The sequence below is a fragment of the Hemiscyllium ocellatum genome, chromosome 1 (assembly GCF_020745735.1).
Source record: "Hemiscyllium ocellatum isolate sHemOce1 chromosome 1, sHemOce1.pat.X.cur, whole genome shotgun sequence".
NCBI lineage: Eukaryota > Metazoa > Chordata > Chondrichthyes > Orectolobiformes > Hemiscylliidae > Hemiscyllium > Hemiscyllium ocellatum.
The window spans coordinates 105662933-105680000 of NC_083401.1; the positions used below are offsets into that span (position 1 = coordinate 105662933).

The 17068-nt window shown below is 40.6% G+C and overlaps 1 protein-coding gene across 1 annotated transcript in view; it reads right to left on the reverse strand.

Moving 5' to 3' along the window:
* ube2kb (ubiquitin-conjugating enzyme E2Kb (UBC1 homolog, yeast)) overlaps positions 1-17068 on the reverse strand; it is a 96461-nt gene that overhangs the window by 54603 nt on the left and 24790 nt on the right. The gene's annotated exons all lie outside the window — the stretch shown is intronic.

A 17068-nucleotide genomic window follows, 5' to 3' on the forward strand; every position in this document is an offset into this window, starting at 1 on the left:
CAGAACTTCAACTTTTAGATCTTGTCTAGCCTTTTCCACCATTATTTTAAATCTAATAGAATTATGGTTGCGAGCCCCAAAGTACTCCCCCACTAACACCTCAGTCACCTGCCCTGCCTTATTTCTCAAGAGTAAGTCAAGTTTTGCACCTGCTCTAGTAGGTACATCCACATACTGAATCAGAAAATTGTCTTGTACACACTTAACAAATTCCTCTCCATCTAAACCCTTAACACTATGGCAGACCCAGTCGATGTTTGGAAAGTTAAAATCCCCTGCCATAACTACCATATTTTTCTTACAGATAGCTGAGATCTCCTTACAAGTTTGTTTCTCAATTTCCCTCTGACTATTAGGGGGTCTATAATACAATCCCAATAAGGTGATCATCCCTTTCTTATTTCTCAGTTCCACCCAAATAATTTCCCTGGATGTATTTCCGGGAACATCCTCCCTCAGCACAGCTGTAATGCTATCCCTGATCAAAAATGCCACTCCCCCTCTCTTGCCTCCCTTTCTATCTTTCCTGTAGCATTTATATCCTGGAACATTAAGCTGCCAGTCCTGCCCACTCCTGACCATGTTTCTGTAACTGCTATGAGATCCCAGTCCGGTGTTCCTAACCATGCCCTGAGTTCATCTGCCTTCCCTGTTAGGCCCCTTGCATTGAAATAAATGCAGTTTAATTTAATAGTCCCTACCTGCCCTAACTATTTGATTCGCTTCTGTTCTCAACTGTACCAGTCTCAGAATGATCTCTTTCCTCACTATCTCCCTGGGTCCCATTCCCCCACCTCGCTAGTTTAAATCCTCCCGAGCAGCTCTAGTAAAATGCCCTGCCAGTATATTAGTCCCCTTCCAATTTAGGTGCAATCCGTCCTTCTTATACAGGTCACTGCTACCCCAAAAACTATTACAATGATCCAAAAATGTGAATCCTTCTCCCATACACCAGCTCCTCAGCCATGAATTCACCTCTCAATTCTCCTATTCCTGTCCTCACTAGCTCGTAACACTGGGAGTAATCCAGATATTACTACTCTCGAGGCCCTCCTCTTTAAATTTCTGCCTAGCTCTCTGTAATGTCCCTTCAGAATCGCAACCTTTCCCCTTCCTAGGTTGTTGGTTCCAATGTGGACAATGACCTCTTGCTGACCCCTCTCCCCCATGAGAACATTCTGCACCCTCAGACATCCTTGATCCTGGCACCAGGGAAACAACACACCATTCTGATTTTTCACTGCTGGCCACAGAAATGTCTGTCTGTACTTCGGACTACAGAATTCTGTAACATAATTGATCCCTTGGAACCCAGACATACCCCTCGTTGCATTAGAGCCAGCGTCCATACCAGAAACCTGGCTGTTCGTGCAACATTTCCCTGAGAATCCATCACCCTCTACATTTTCCAAAACAGCAAACCTGTTTGAAATGGGTATATCTACAAAAGACTCCTGTAGTAGGTGCCTACCTCTCTTACCTTTCCTGGAGTTAACCTATCTTTGTGACTGTATCTGAGACTTCCCCTCCCTTCCTATAACTGCCATCCATCACATACTGTTGCTGTTGCAAATTCCTCATCGCTTCTAACTGTCTCTCCAACCGATCCACCCGCTCTGATAAGATTCACAGCATTTATGGCAGATATAATCTGCAGCAACCCTTAAACTTCCACATCTGACAAGAAGAGAGTGGTGGTAGAGGGTTGTTTTGCAGATTGGAGGGCTGTGATCAGTGGAGTGCCACAAGGATTGGTGCTGGGCCCTCTACTTTTTGTCATTTACATAAATGATTTGGATGCAAGCATAAGAGGTACCGTTAGTAAGTTTGCAGATGACACCAAAATTGGAGGTGTAGTGGACAGCGAAGAGGGTTACCTCAGATTACAACAGGATCTGGACCAGATGGACCAATGAGCTGAGCAGTGGCAGATGGAGTTTAATTCAGATAAATGCTAGGTGCTGCATTTTGGCAAAGCAAATCTTAGCAGGACTTATACACTTAATGGTACGGTCCTAGGGAGCGTTGCTGAACAGAGACCTTGGAGTGCAGGTTCATAGCTCCTTGAAAGTGGAGTCACAGGTAGATAGGATAGTGAAGGTGGTGTTTGGTATGCTTTCCTTTATTGGTCAGAGTACTGAGTACAGGAGTTGGGAGGTCATATTGCGGCTGTACAGGACATTGGTTAGGCCACTGTTGGAATATTGCATGCAATTATGGTCTTATTGGAAAAATGTTGTGAAACTTGAAAGGGTTCAGAAAAGATTTACACGGATGTTGCCAGGGTTGGAGGATCTGAGCTACTGGGAGAGGCTGAACAGGCTGGGACTGTTTTCTCTGGAGCTTCAGAGGCTGAGGAGTGACCTTAGAGGTTTACAAAATTATGAGGGGCATGGATAGGATAAATAAACGAAGTCTTTTCCCTGGGGTTGGGGAGTCCAGAACTCGAGGGCATAGGTTCAGGGTTAGAGGGAAAAGATATAAAAGAGACCCAAGGGGCAACTTTTTTCACACAGAGGGTGGTACGTATATGGAATGAGCTGCCAGAGGAAGTGGAGGAGTCTGGTACAATTGCAACATTTAAGAGGCATTTGAATGGGTATATGAATAGGAAGGGTTTGGAGGGATATGGGCCAGGTGCTGGCAGGTGGGACTAAATTGGGTTGGGATATCTGGTTGGCATGGACGGATTGGACCGAAGGGTCTGCTTCCATGCTGTACATCTCTATGACTCGAAGTACATATCACTCTATTAAAGGCCATTTTTGCTTCTTCACAATCTACAGACCCAGAAAATAACACCATCTTATTCCTAAACAAACATTGCCTCAGGTTAAATGAATAGTTATGGCATATATTTTAAATTTAATCAAGAGACATATCTCCAAAAACATATCAAGAAAGAACCTACTCTACTCACTACTGCAGATTCTCTGTAGGCCACACTTAAAAACGACGATTAACTTTACATAGAACAAAGTACAGGCCCTTCAGCCCTCGATGTTGCACTGACTTGTCATACCAATCTGAAGCCCATCTAACCTACATTATTCCATGTACATCCATATGACAATAGACAATAGGTGCTGGAGTAGGTCAATCTGCCCTTCGAGCCAGCACACCATTCATTATGATCATGGCTGATCATCCTCAGTCAGTATCCTGTTCCTGCTTTATCCCCACAACCCTTGATTCCACTATACTTAAGAGCTCTATCCAACTCTTTCTTGAAAGTATCCAGAGATTTGGCCTCCACAGCCTTCTGGGGCAGAGCATTCCATACACCCACCACTCACTGGGTGAAGAAGTTTCTCCACAACTCTGGTCTAAATGGCCTACTCATTATTTTTTAAAATGGTGTCCTCTGGTTTGAGACTCACCCAACAGCGGATACATATTTCCTACCTCCAGAGTGTCCAATCCTTTAATAATCTTATACGTCTCAATCAGATCCCCTCTCAGCTTTCTAAACTCAAGCGTATACAAGCCCAGTCACTCCAATTATTCAGCCTAAGATAGTCCCGCCATTCTGGGAATTGACCTCGTGAACCTACGCTGCACTCCCTCAATAGCCAGAATGTCTTTCCTCAAATTTGGAGACCAGAACTGCGCACAATATTCCAGGTGCAGTCTCACCAGGACCCTGTATGCTTGCCCAATGACGACTTAAACGTACTTAAGTTGGCAAATCTACTACCGTTGCAGACAAAGCATTCCATACCCTTACTACTCCGAGTAAAGAAACTTCCTCTGACATCTGTCCTATATCTATCATCCCTCAATTTTAAAGCTTCGCCCCCTCATGCTCGCTGTCACCATACTTGGAAAAATGGTCTCCCTGTCCACCCTATCTAACCTTCTGATTATCTTATATGTCTCTATTAAGTCATCTCTTAACCTTCTCTCCAATGCAAACAGCCTCAAGTCTCTCAGCCTTTCCTCGTAAGACCTTCTGCTGTAGCATAACCTCATGGTTCCAGATCTCGATCCCTCTATTAATGAAAGCTAAAACACTGTATGCCTTCTTAACATCCCTGTCAACCTGGATAGCAACTTTCAAGGATCTGTGCACCTGGACACCAAGATCTCGCTGCTCATCTACACTACCAAGAATCTTACCATTAGCCCCAGTAGTGTGCATTCCGGTTACTCCGATCAAAGTGAATCACCTCACACTTGTTCGCATTAAACTTCATTTGCCACCTCTCAGCCCAGCTCTGCAGCTTACCTATGTCTCTCTGTAGCCTACAACATCCTTCGTCACTATCCACAACTCCACCGACCTTAGTGTCGTCTGCAAATTTGCTAACCTACCCTTCTACACCCTCATCCAGGTAGTTTATAAAAATGAAGAACAGCAGCGGACCAAACACCAACCCTTGCGGTACACCACTAGTAACTGACTCGAGGATGAACATTTCCCATCAACCACCACCCTTGATCTACAAAGGTGGGCTACAAAGCAAAGTCGAACAGAATTGCGGCAACAGTACATCTCTTCTCGCAATGAACAGAAGGTCAATGAAACAATATCACCTGTCCCATCGACTTCAGATGCACCTGTACGTTTAATCACCATTGCACATGCTGGATCAGGTTTCTCCAGAGTGATCCCATGGAAAGAAACCGGCCCAGATAGAGCCTCAGCCATAAACTCACATCCTGTGTGGATCAGCTGACAGGAGTATTCACAGACATCTTCAACCGCTCCTTACCATGATCTGAAGTCCCCATTTCCTTCAAAAAGACCACATCATCCCAGTGCCAAAGAGAAGTCATGCAACATGCCTTAATGAGTACCACCTGATGTCTCTGACATCCATAACCATGAAGTGTTTTCAGTAATTCGTCATGGCTCACATCAAATACAGCCTCCCAGAGTGCCTTGACCCCTTACAATTCACCCACCAGCACAAAAAGGTCCACAGCAGAGATGATCTCCATCAGCCTAGGCATTCCTGAAATATCTGGACAAGGATATCTACTTCAGGCTCCTACATATTGACTACAGCTCTGCCTTCAACACCATAGTTCCAAATAAAATCATCTCCAAACTCCAGGATCTATGTTTGCTCCCCCAACTGTAAATGGATTCTTGACTTCCTGACCAATAGTCCACAGTGTATAAGAACAGGTGACAACACCACCTCCACAATAATCCTCAACACTGGTAACCCGCAAGACTACGTACTCAGCCCCCAACTATATCCCTCATACATATACTGTGTGGCTACATTCTGCACCAACTCCATTTACAAGCTTGTTGATGGCACTGTTGTATATCAATGAGACGGAGTACAGGAAGGAGATATAGTGCTTAACGCCATGGTGTAAAGACAATCTCTCCATCAGAGACTAAAACGAAGCAATTCAACTTCCAAATTGCTCTGAGTCAGCACAAAAGAAAAACCATCAGAGCTCCTATCAATACATCTAAACTGACAGACATGACTTGGTTTAAAAATCAAATCAATTTCAGAACAATCAAAAACTCAATGCCAGAATATCCATAGACGGTGGTTGTGTCACAAAATACTGTCTTTGGACTATTAGGATTGGTTTAATGAAAATTATGAAAACATCACAATTCACATATGCCAAGTATATACAGTGTGACATAGTACTTAAAGGAAGGCAGTGGCTTATTTGAATGATTACTCAACTAGTAATGCAGGAACTCAGCTAATGTTCTGGGAACCACTATTAGCATCCCACGACAGTAGGTGTGGAATTTAAAATCAATTAAAAAATAATCTGGTTTTAAGAATCTACTGAAGACCATAAAATCATTGTTGATTGTCAGAAAAGCCTATCTGGCTCACGAGAATCATAGAATCCCAACAGTGTGGAAACAGGTCCTTCGGCCCAACAAGTCCACACTGACCCTCTGAAAAGAAACCCACCCACACCCAATCCCCAAATAATTTACCCCTGACAAATGCAGTTAATATCCTTCAGGGAAAGAAATCTGTCATCCTTACCTGCTCTGGCCTACATGTGATTCCAGACATACAGCAATGTGGTTGACTCTCAATTGCTCTCTGAAGTGGCCTAACAAGCCACTCAGTTGTATTAATCATTACAAATTCTCAAAAAAAAAATGAAACCAGATGGACCACTGGCATCAACCTAGGCAGTGGAATATACAAAAGCAGAAACAACTTTTGCAAGGTTGCTGAGATAAGATAAACTCATCTTATGCTGCCGTGCAAACTATTTTATATCTGGCAGCGCCATCTTTAGGCAGACAGCCACTTCCACTGCCTCACAACAAATCAGTTTCCTTTCTGCTCTGTGCAAGCTAGGGGTGACGTTCATAAGAAACTCAGCCATTAAGGACAGCAAGTACTTAAAATTAAAAAAGCTGTCTGACAAACTTTAGTATTCTCTAGGAAGTACTTTAAATGATAACATTTTAAAAGAGAAAATCTGAGGATGACATTGGCAATAAGTGAGAAAACAAATCATTATAAAAACTAGTTGAGACTGCACAACTTTTAAATGGGAATGCAAAATACAAAGAGTAATATTAAATATATACACAAATAATTGGTTAGACCACAATTAGAACATAGCTTCTTTTGCTTGCATGACATAAAAAGACAATCACAGGCAGAAAGTGAAGATGATTAAGATGTCATCACAGATCATAGACTTTAGCTCATGCTAACTAGCTACAACTGAGGTTTACATGGGAAAAATATATTGCCCATTGACTGTTAAGTCAATAACTGAGTAACAGACATTTCATTTATTCATCATGTCAATTTAATCAATTTTCTGACTGGAATGTATATTAATCAATTTGTGGAAAATAACATAGTTGCCTTCGACAGAGCAAAAACTATATTAAACTTTACCTTTTCTTACTTGCACTTTATGGAAGATAACAACCCAATTAAACAGTTTGCATTAAAGCACAATAGGTTCAACTATTTCCAAACAGTAAACCAACTTGATTATTTACCTGTGCAGTACCTGGGGGAAATGGAGTGTGGTAATATAGTAATCCAAAATAATACTTTGCACTAGAAAGTTCACAGTATTCAGTAATTCAAGTAGCTTTGAATTAACAGGAATTGATGATGCTAACATTGAAAAATGCTACCCATGGCCAAGCTACACATGCAACTATTTCTTGGCCAGTTACATAACTACTTTCCCAAATAAGTTTGGCTCATCTAGTCAGATTTGAATATTTTACAATCAACACAAGTTATTTGCCATGACTACTAAAACAATGAACAGTTCAAATACTTCACTGCTCTATTTTTCATAGGTAGAACTTTCCAGTCACAACCTAAACACAGCAGAGAATTCAGAAAATGCAGGTGCTTTGGCCACAATTTTCTTTTATGACAATTAACGAAAACAACAGCCGCAAAGCACCAATTTTCTGATAAGCATTCCACTATATCTGACTATCCATAGTAGAGGGGTTCAAACAAAATTATGTAAACTGGTCGTATTTATACTGCAAGGTTTAAGAAGAGCAGTGGGATCAAAAAAGACCTCTGTTTTCATTGTCCTCCAACTCGTGTTATTCTCTACTCTCCGCAACACAAAGCCACAATTCCCATGTCTAAGAAAAAACATCAAGCAAAAAAGTAGCCCAGTATCCTACATTTAAATGTTTTATTACACAATTTGCAGAACAGGAGGTAAAATTGGGAAAGGAACTGTAAAACATGATAATTTAAAATAAGCTAGAACTTTCTCACATGAACTTACACAGCAAGTGATTTTTTTTCTCAAAATATCTTAAATGTTTCTCCACCCAAAGATGAAACACGAAAACTCTAAAGTAGAAGCTGAACGGTTTAAAAGTAGCTGATGCATCCTGTAAGGTTGTGCACGTAGAAAAGAGTATATGAGGGGTACACATAAAAAAATGTGTATTTATGGCACTGTGTCTAAAGGCAGTGCAAAACATTTGGGGACCAGCAGTTGCAGCACAGAGGAAGTGACCCAAAATATAAAGGGAGCTGGAGGACAGCAAAACATTTTAATATAGCATCCTTGAAAACAGCTAATCTCACAGCTATGAACGACTAGTCAAAATATTTATAGCTGTCAAGTGAGGAAAGAGGTATAACTGTATCAAAAACAGAAATTACTGGAAAAGCGCAGCAAATCCAACAGCATCTGTGGAGAGAAATCCGAACTGACATTTTGGGTCCAGTAACCCACCCTCAGAACTTCCTCAGTTCTTTCCGTTTTTATTAGGTATAACTATATACTAAATCTTCCTAAAGAAACTTGCAATGTGGAATTACAAATTGTCTTCCATGCTTTAGAGATGCTCTAATTAACTTCATTGGTATGAGATATTCCAACTAGATAAAGATTAAAAATCTGTTGAAATTATTTTTATGAAAAACATTTTTCTAGAACGTTTTTGAATGTTTATAGTATGAGGCATCTTTGAGAAAGTGGTGGCAAGTCGGCTTTCTTGGCTATAATTGAGTGACCTGTTAAGAGAAAAATCACATTGTTGTCGGCCTCATCTAACATATAGGCCAAGTTGGATAAAGACAGATTTCACAAAAATAAGTAGGAAGGTGAGTGGTGAGGACAACAAAGAGACTCCGAGAGATTAAATAGACAGGTTAAATGAATGAGGAAAAACTTAGCAGATGGAACATAATGTGTGAAAATGTGAGGTCATGCAATTTGACAGCAAGTATAGAGGAGCTGAATATTATTTAAATAAGGAAAGGTTGCAGAAAGCCAGAACAGAGAGGTTTGGGACTACTTGCCCAGGAATTACAAGAAGCTAGCATCCAAGTTCTGCAGGTAATAGGGAAGGCAACTAAAATGTTGGCCTTTATTTCAAAGGAAATAGCATATAAAAGTAGGAGGTTTTTCTAAAACCATATATGGCACTGGTCAGATCACAGCTGGTAGATAGTAAACAGTTTTCGGCCCATGTATTGAAGGAAAGATATTCTGGCACTGCAAGTTCAGAGATGGTACACTAAGCAGATCCCAGGTCTGGAGGGAATGCTTAATAGGAAAGGTTGAGTAGGTTGGGCTTATACTCATTGGAATATAGAAGAATGAGAGGCAACGTCAATGAAACATACAACATTTTTTGGGGACTTGACACAGTAGATGCTGAGTGACTGTTTACCTTGTGAGGGAGCCCAGGACCAGAAGGTATTATCTTATAAGAAGGGGTCACACATTTAAAACAGAGATGAGGTGGAGCCAACTAGACATTTATTTATATAGCACCTTAAATATAACAAAATGCCTTGAGGCACTTCATGGGCAATGCAAAACATGCGAGGCTCGAGAGGACTGCAGAATGGCCAATGCTGTTTTTCTTTAAGATAATCCATGTAATTACAGACCAATGAGCCTGATATCAGTGGTTGGGAAGCTGTTGGCGAAGATAATGGGACATAGGATTTATTCACATTTGGAAGCGAATGGTCTTATTACTGATAGGCAGCATGGATTTGTGCAGGGAAGGTTCTATCTCATCAATTTGATTCAGTTTTTTGAATTGACAAGAATGAGTGAGGAGGGAAGGGCACTGGATATTATCTATACGGACTTCAGTAAAGCTTTTGATAAGGTACCTCATGGCAGACTGGTATCGAAAAGTATAGTCTCGTGGATTCCAGGGTGAGATGGCTTGATAGATACAAAACTGGCTTTGGTCATGGGAATTAAAAATCACAACGCCAGATTGTAGTCCAACAGGTTTACTTGGAAGTATGTGCTTTCGAAGTGCTGCTCCTTCATTAGGTAGCTGTGGAGCAGGATCAGAAGACAGAATTTATCACATAAGATCAGTGTCATGCAACCAAAGCAATATATTGAACAAACCAAGATTGTTGCGTGTACTTCCAAATAAACCTGTTGGACTACAATCTAGTGTTGTGTGATTTTTAAACTTGTCCACCCCTGTCCGATACCGGCACCTCATCATCTTGGTCATAGAAAACAGAGTAGCAGTGGAAGGGTGCTTTTCAGAATGGAGATCAGTAGCTAATGGTGTTCCGCAGGCATCAGTACTGTGGCCTTTGTTGTTTGCAATATATATAATTATCTAGAGGAAAATGTAGGTTGTAGGATTAGCAAGTTGGCAGATGACACCAAAATTGGCAAAGTTGCAGATAGATAGTGAGGAGGATTGTCAAAGCATACAGTGGGATATCGATTGCAGATTTTTGGCACAGAAATGACAGGGGGAGTTTAATTTGGACAAATGCATGATGATACATTTTAGAAGATCAAATTCAGGTGCCAATAAATGGCAGAACCCTTAGAAGCACTGACAGAGAGATGTGTGTGTATAGGTCCCCAGACCTCTAAAGTGGCAATACGGTTGGACAAGGCAGTCAAGACAGCATACAGCACATTCACCTTCAATTGGCCAGGGCACTGAATATAAAAACTGGCAAATTATGTTACAGCTGCATAAAAGTTTAGTTAGGAATACATTCGGAATACTGCCTGCAGTTCTGGGTGCCACACTACCAGAAGGACTTGGATGCTTTAAGGAAGGTTCAGACAAAGTTTACCAGGATGATTGTTGCCTGGGAGAGTTTTAGTTATGAGGAGAGATTGTTCTCCAGATGGAGACCGAGGAGGGAGGAGAGAGGAGAGAGAGACCTGATAGAGATTTACAAAATTCTGAGATGCATAGATATGGTGTATAGTCAGAGGTTTTTCCCCCGGGAGGCAGGGGAAGATCAACTACAAGAGGGCACAGGTTCAAGATGAGGGGAAAGGTTTAGGGGAGAAGTGCAGGGAAAATTTTTCACAAGGTGGTGGGTGTTTGGAACACACAATCAGTGGAAGCGGTGGAAGGAGGCATGTTAGCAACGTTTAAGGTATATCTTGATAGACATATGAACAGAGGGATAGAAGCCATGCTTTTACAGTAATTAAATAGTGGATCTAAAGGAGGATTAGGAATTGGCACAGGTTTAGTGGCTGAAGGGCATGTTCCTGTGCTAAATTGCATTCTATTGTATTGAATACTTTATAATTGTATTGACAACAAACCACACAGAGATACTAGGGTACATTATCGAAGGTTTAGTCAAAGAGATGGGCTTGAAGAAGCATATTAGAAAGACAGTAAGACAAAGAGTTAGGAAGGAAACTCCAGAACTTGGGAGTCAAACAGTTGAGGACACAGTCACCAACTGCGTAGTGATTAAAATACAGATGCACAAGCAGCCAGGATTAAAAGCACATATATCTCAAGTGGGCAGCTTAAGTGTCAATGGGTAGCATCCTTGCCTGGGTCAGAAATTCCAGGCTCAAGTCCCATCCCAGGACTGAATGCCCAAACAGTCAATTACAAATGCGCAAATCCTTTTAAAAACACACCAACGGTTGGCACCAAGAGTGGGAAAAATTCCTGGTTAGTCAGAATGAATTAGCTTAGCCCCTACCACCTCTATCCATACCTCCAGACTACAAGATGTACATAAGACAGCATGCTGGCACATAACTCTGATTCCAAGTAATCTGAAGCACACCACCACAAACATCTCAAGAGGGCTATGGAAAAGGTTAGAGAAGGATGCAGCGGAAATGTTATGAAGGAATTTGTGAAAAATTAGAATTTTAAAATCAAAGCATTGATGAACCAGGAACCAACACATCCACAGATTCCTTAAGGTAGCACAGCAAGGCAGATTGACAAGGTGTTCTAGAAGGCACATGGGATACTTTCCTTTATTAGCTGAAGTAAAAATAAAATGCAAAAGCAGAGTAGTTATACCAGAACTGGATAAAACATTGGTGTGGCCACAACTGGAGTTGTATGCACAGTCCAGTCATACTGTAAAGAGTGTGTGATGGCAGTCAAAAAGGTTCAAAGGATATTTACAAGCACGCTGCTTGGCTTGAGGGCCTGAACTACGAGGAAATATTTGTTTAGATTCTCCTCAGAGCACAGCAAGTTGAGACAGGACCTGAGAGCCATTTAGAAGAGCATGAGGGGTGTAGATAGGGTGAACGGGAAGACTTTTTTTTCCATTCATAGAGGAGTCAATAAACAGAGAGCATCCATTTAAGTAGGTAGAAGATGATGAGGAGTGAAGAGAACTTTTCTTTCACTTAACATCGAGAGAGTCTGGAACTCATTGACTGTGCATTGAATTGACTTAGTATGGTCCAATCTTTGTTGATTGACATGGGCATGAGCCAAATGATTTCTACCTGCGCTGGAAACAAATGAGGTTATAACCAAAGTACTGTCAGATATCAAGGATCTGCTCCGAATTCCAGCATAGAGAGCAGAGCTTTGGATGACAAGATATTTACATAGTGTGGAAAGTAGGTGGTGGAGCAGGAGTGCACTGGAATAATCAAATATAGAGGTAACAAGCTACATTTATATAGTAGCCCTTAAAAGGAATAGAACACCCCAAGGTTCTTTTATTTTGTTTCTTCATGCTGTAATAGACATCAACCCTTCTACAGTCATACTCAGGAAGAAGTCAAAGGTTTGATCGACAATATAAGTTTAAGGAGCATCAAAAATGTACAGGCAAACAATTAGAGGTTTTGGAATGCAGTTTCCAGAGTTTAAGGCCCAGGCAGCTTAAGGTCCTTCATCAATGGTATAGCTACTAAAAGTAGGGATGTTTGAGAGGCTAAAATTAGTAGTCTTTTGATGGATGGAGTAACAAGCACAGGAGATAAAGATCAGTGAGCAAGTTACTCCACCAAAGGCAGACTGCCTTTTCAGTGCTTGCTGCTCCAATGAAACTGCCCCACTTCAAATCTCATTCAAAAGCAGATTGACTGTAGATAGTGTGGGTTAAGTTTTCTCCCCATTACCAGTCGAGATGCAAATACAGCTTTTGCTCTTGAATATTTCTCTTCTTGTTTGGAGAAGACAATTGTCCGTATTGTAGATTGTGGGCTTCTGGAGTGTTGTGCAATAGAATCACAGAATTCCTACAGTATGGAAGCAAGCCATTCAGCCAATCAAGTCCACATCGACCCTTCGAGGAGCATCCCACTCAGACCACACCCCTGCCCTACCCCTGGAACCCCGAAATTCCCATGGCTAATTCTCTTAGCCTGCACATTCGTGGACTATGGGCAATTTAGCATGGCCAATCCACCTAACTTGCACATCTTTGGACTGTAGGAAGAAACCAGAGCACCTGAGAAAATCCATGCAGACACATGGAGAAAGTGCAAACTCCACACAATCACCCAAGGGTGGAATCACATGTGGATCTCTGGTGCTGAGACAGCAGTGCAACCCACTAAATCACCTTGTCACTCAGGTCATGGTGCAGGTCATCTAGCATACTACAATGCTGGATCAAGTCCTCAAAAATGTTGCTTCAGTTGCTTGTGAAATACTCCAAGTCTTTTTCAGAGTATTCTGCCAATGTTTGGTTCAACAGCCACTGAAAAAGCTGATCTTAATCCTAACACTTTCTACAACCACAGAACATAAGACTAAGATACAGGAGCAGAATTACACCATTTCGCCCATTGAGTCTGCTCCACCATTCAATAATTGTTTCTTAACTCCATTCTCTTGTCTCTTCACCCCACAGAATGAACCCGAAGAAACTCTAATCAAAGCACATATATAGGCAACTATCTATCAGTGAACAAATTTTACTAAAGTTGAGTTGGAGCCTGACTCTTTCAAGTAAGGATGACTAAAGGCCGTTCTGCTATAACGGACATTTCATTAATGCAAATTCGTTGTAGCTCAATTGCCAAATTAGGGACATTTTCTAGAGCGCAAATGTTTAAAACATGTGTTGGCTGTAACGCAATTACAACACCAACACTTGAAGCGCTGTTTCTAAAGCATGATTTTTCTATAATGCAGGGTTGCACAAGAACATTATAGAAGAACGACCTGTATTGGCATAATGTGATGTTTTCATTTTACCCTACTACTATTCAAGTGGCCCATCTGATTAAGATTGGCAATCTGGTTTTGTATTTGCAGGCCTATCAAACCCTAATTACAATGAAAACTGGATTGAAGGCTTCTAAATGAGTTTCTGCTACTTTCAGGCAATGAATTGCAAACTGCTGTCAATCTGGGAGAACAGAAAAGAAAATTTTCCTAATGTGCCAACAATCTTTCTTTCTACTTTTATCAACTGAAATGTGTCAATACTTCATTATTTACTACTACTACAAATTTTGTATCAAATGAAATTCTTGTCTATATACCGAGAGGCCAGGCGATTATATTTATATCAAAAATAATGGTCCCAATGTCAACTTCAAGGGAAGTCAATACATATTTCACTCAAAAACTATTAAATCTTGACTACGCTCCCCTTCCTCCAAAATAAGTTTGTATTGATCTTGCCACTAAGCCCAATGGCTCCAAAACCAGTATATTAACAATCAGGATTGGAACCTAAATATTTCTTCTCCTGTACATTCTCTTAAATAGCATCCAAGGTCAGATAACTCTGCAAAGGCTGAGAATAGAATCTGTCCAATCCACGTGACTCAGTGTCCAAACAATCCTCATTCAACACAGAGGATGAACTGCAGCACCACCTTAGTGTGTGTGGAGTTAAGTACTACACTAATAAAGATCAGTTAACAATACAAGCTGATGAAATCCAAGCTACATTACTGCATCTGGTGAGATCAATTAACTCAGTACAAGCTGAAGCAGCTTGAGATTTTCTTCATCTTCCAGTGGGTCAATATTCAACTAAAGAGTTCATGATGCACTGGTAGTATCTCAAGCTATGGGCCAGGAGGCCAACGTTCAAGTCCCACCTGCTCCAGAGGTGTGTAATTATGCCTCTGAACAAGTTTTTTTCCAGCCTCATGAGATAAACTGTTACATGCAAGGCAGAATGAGCTAAGATGGCAAGATTGCTCGTTTAGTTTAGATCACAGATGAAACGTGGGCCCTTTATATTGTTTGGTAGTCAGTTTCACACCAGGAAGATAAAACTAAGAACATACTGTAGATTAATTCGGAGTCTACGTCTTTCCTTTTTTTTGTTCCTTTCAAATCAACCTTATTACAGGGCTTGGTGCTTTGCCTAGTTTCTTACCCAATGAATATAACGTTCCATATATATTAAATATTTGGATGTCTGAAAAGTAATTATGCATAATTTTCATTGTACACACATAATTAGGCTGGGGATGAGGATGAAGCTTAGAATGTAATCTTAAAAGCTAAACACAAATTCAAACACCCAACACCCACAAAGAAGGTATCTGTTAGTGCAAACATACAATTCCAGTTCAAGGAACAGCCATTCAAGCATGTTTGTGGCATCTCCAAGTGGAAATATCTACTCAAACCAATTCCTTTGTCTTTTGTCATATATTTGTTCTCTTTGTAAATGATGCAAGAATTTCATTATTAGCTGCTTAAGATTGTTTCGTGTTCTAATAATTTTAGGATATCTCTAGCTTCCCCTATTACTTGTCCTGAAGATCTTACAATCATTCATCATAACTGACTGAACAGAATGACTTAATGAGATAAATGACTAGTCAATCTAATTTTTGATGATGTTGGTCAAGAATCAACTGTTGGCCAGAACACACAGTTCCTCTGGTCGCCTTTGTATAATGCCAGATGGTCTTCTACCAACACCAAGATACATTCCCTCTCAATGATGATGTTACCTAGTATGGTGAAGAAATGTCTGAAAACTAGCTAACTTATCATCAAGTCGAGCTACAAATCTTCTCAAAACTCACTAAATGTCCCTCAGTTTGAGGTCACACCAAAAAGTCAGTGTTGCTGACAGCAACTTTATCTCTTTCAGGATGACACACACTTTTCAGCCTTCATTATATGCTGTTACTATGAATCAAGGATTTGGGGAATATGAACATTTGTACAAGATTTTCTGAAAAAATATGAACCAAAAACAACAACTCTTAAAAAATCTGATTAGCTTTTATTTTTAAGCGATGCTTATTAATTTCCTTTTACTGATACTTATCCACAATGAAAACGAGACTAATTCGGCCGATGGATGGCAGGATTATCCTTTTTTCGTGTTTACTCAGATGTACTATTTGCCATTCTCTAGTTCACTGTGTCAGTTCAGATTTTCAAAAGTTTCTGGAAAATATATGATCTCTGCCATTGCTTCTCTCTTCATCCTCAAACATTTTTCAATCTCCTTGGACATGTATCATGCAGCCTAATGATTTTCTATTTGAGTCATAACTGTACGTCATGCAAACTGACCCTTTGGTCCAACTCATCCATGCCAACCAGATATCCTAAAATTACCTAGTCCCATTTGCCAGCGACTGGTTCATATCCCTCTAAAACCTTCCTATTCACATACCCATCCAGATGCCTTTTAAATCATGTAATTGTACCAACCTCCCCACTTCCTCTAGCAGCGCATTCCATACATGCACAACCCTCAGCATGGATAGGTTGTTCCTTAGGTCCCTTTTAAATCTTTCCCCTGTCACCTTAAACCTAAGCTCTCTAGTTTTAGACTCCATCCACCTCGGGGAAATAGGCCTCGGCTATTCATCCTGTCCATGCCCTTCATGATTTTATAAACCCCTGCAAGGTCACACCTCAGTCTTCAATACTCGAGGGAAAATAGCCACAGCCTATTCTGCCTCTCTATAGCTCAAACCCTCCAACCCCGACAACCTCCTTGTAAATCTTTCAAGTTTGACAACATCCTTCCAATAGCAGGGAGACCAGAATTGCACACAGTATTCCAAAAGTGGTCTAACCCATGCCCTGTACAACCACAGCAGGACCTCCCAACTCCTTTACTCAATGCATTGACCAATGAAGACAAGAGTACCAAACGCCTCCTTCCTTAAAAACATCCTTTTTTTAAAAGAAGGAAACAACAAAGAGGTCTTCCCAAAAAGCAGTATAAGTTTGTTTAAGATTAATTTCAACAATTTAACAACCTATTCTTCTACAAAAATGAATCACTGAAGAGAGTTACCTTTTATTTCCATCAAACATGAGGGGAAAACTTCAGTGTTCTTTACATACAGATGAATAGGGTACAAACATATCAACTAATTTTAATTAGTCTTTAGTATCCATACTTACAATTCAGAGAATATCACTGGCATT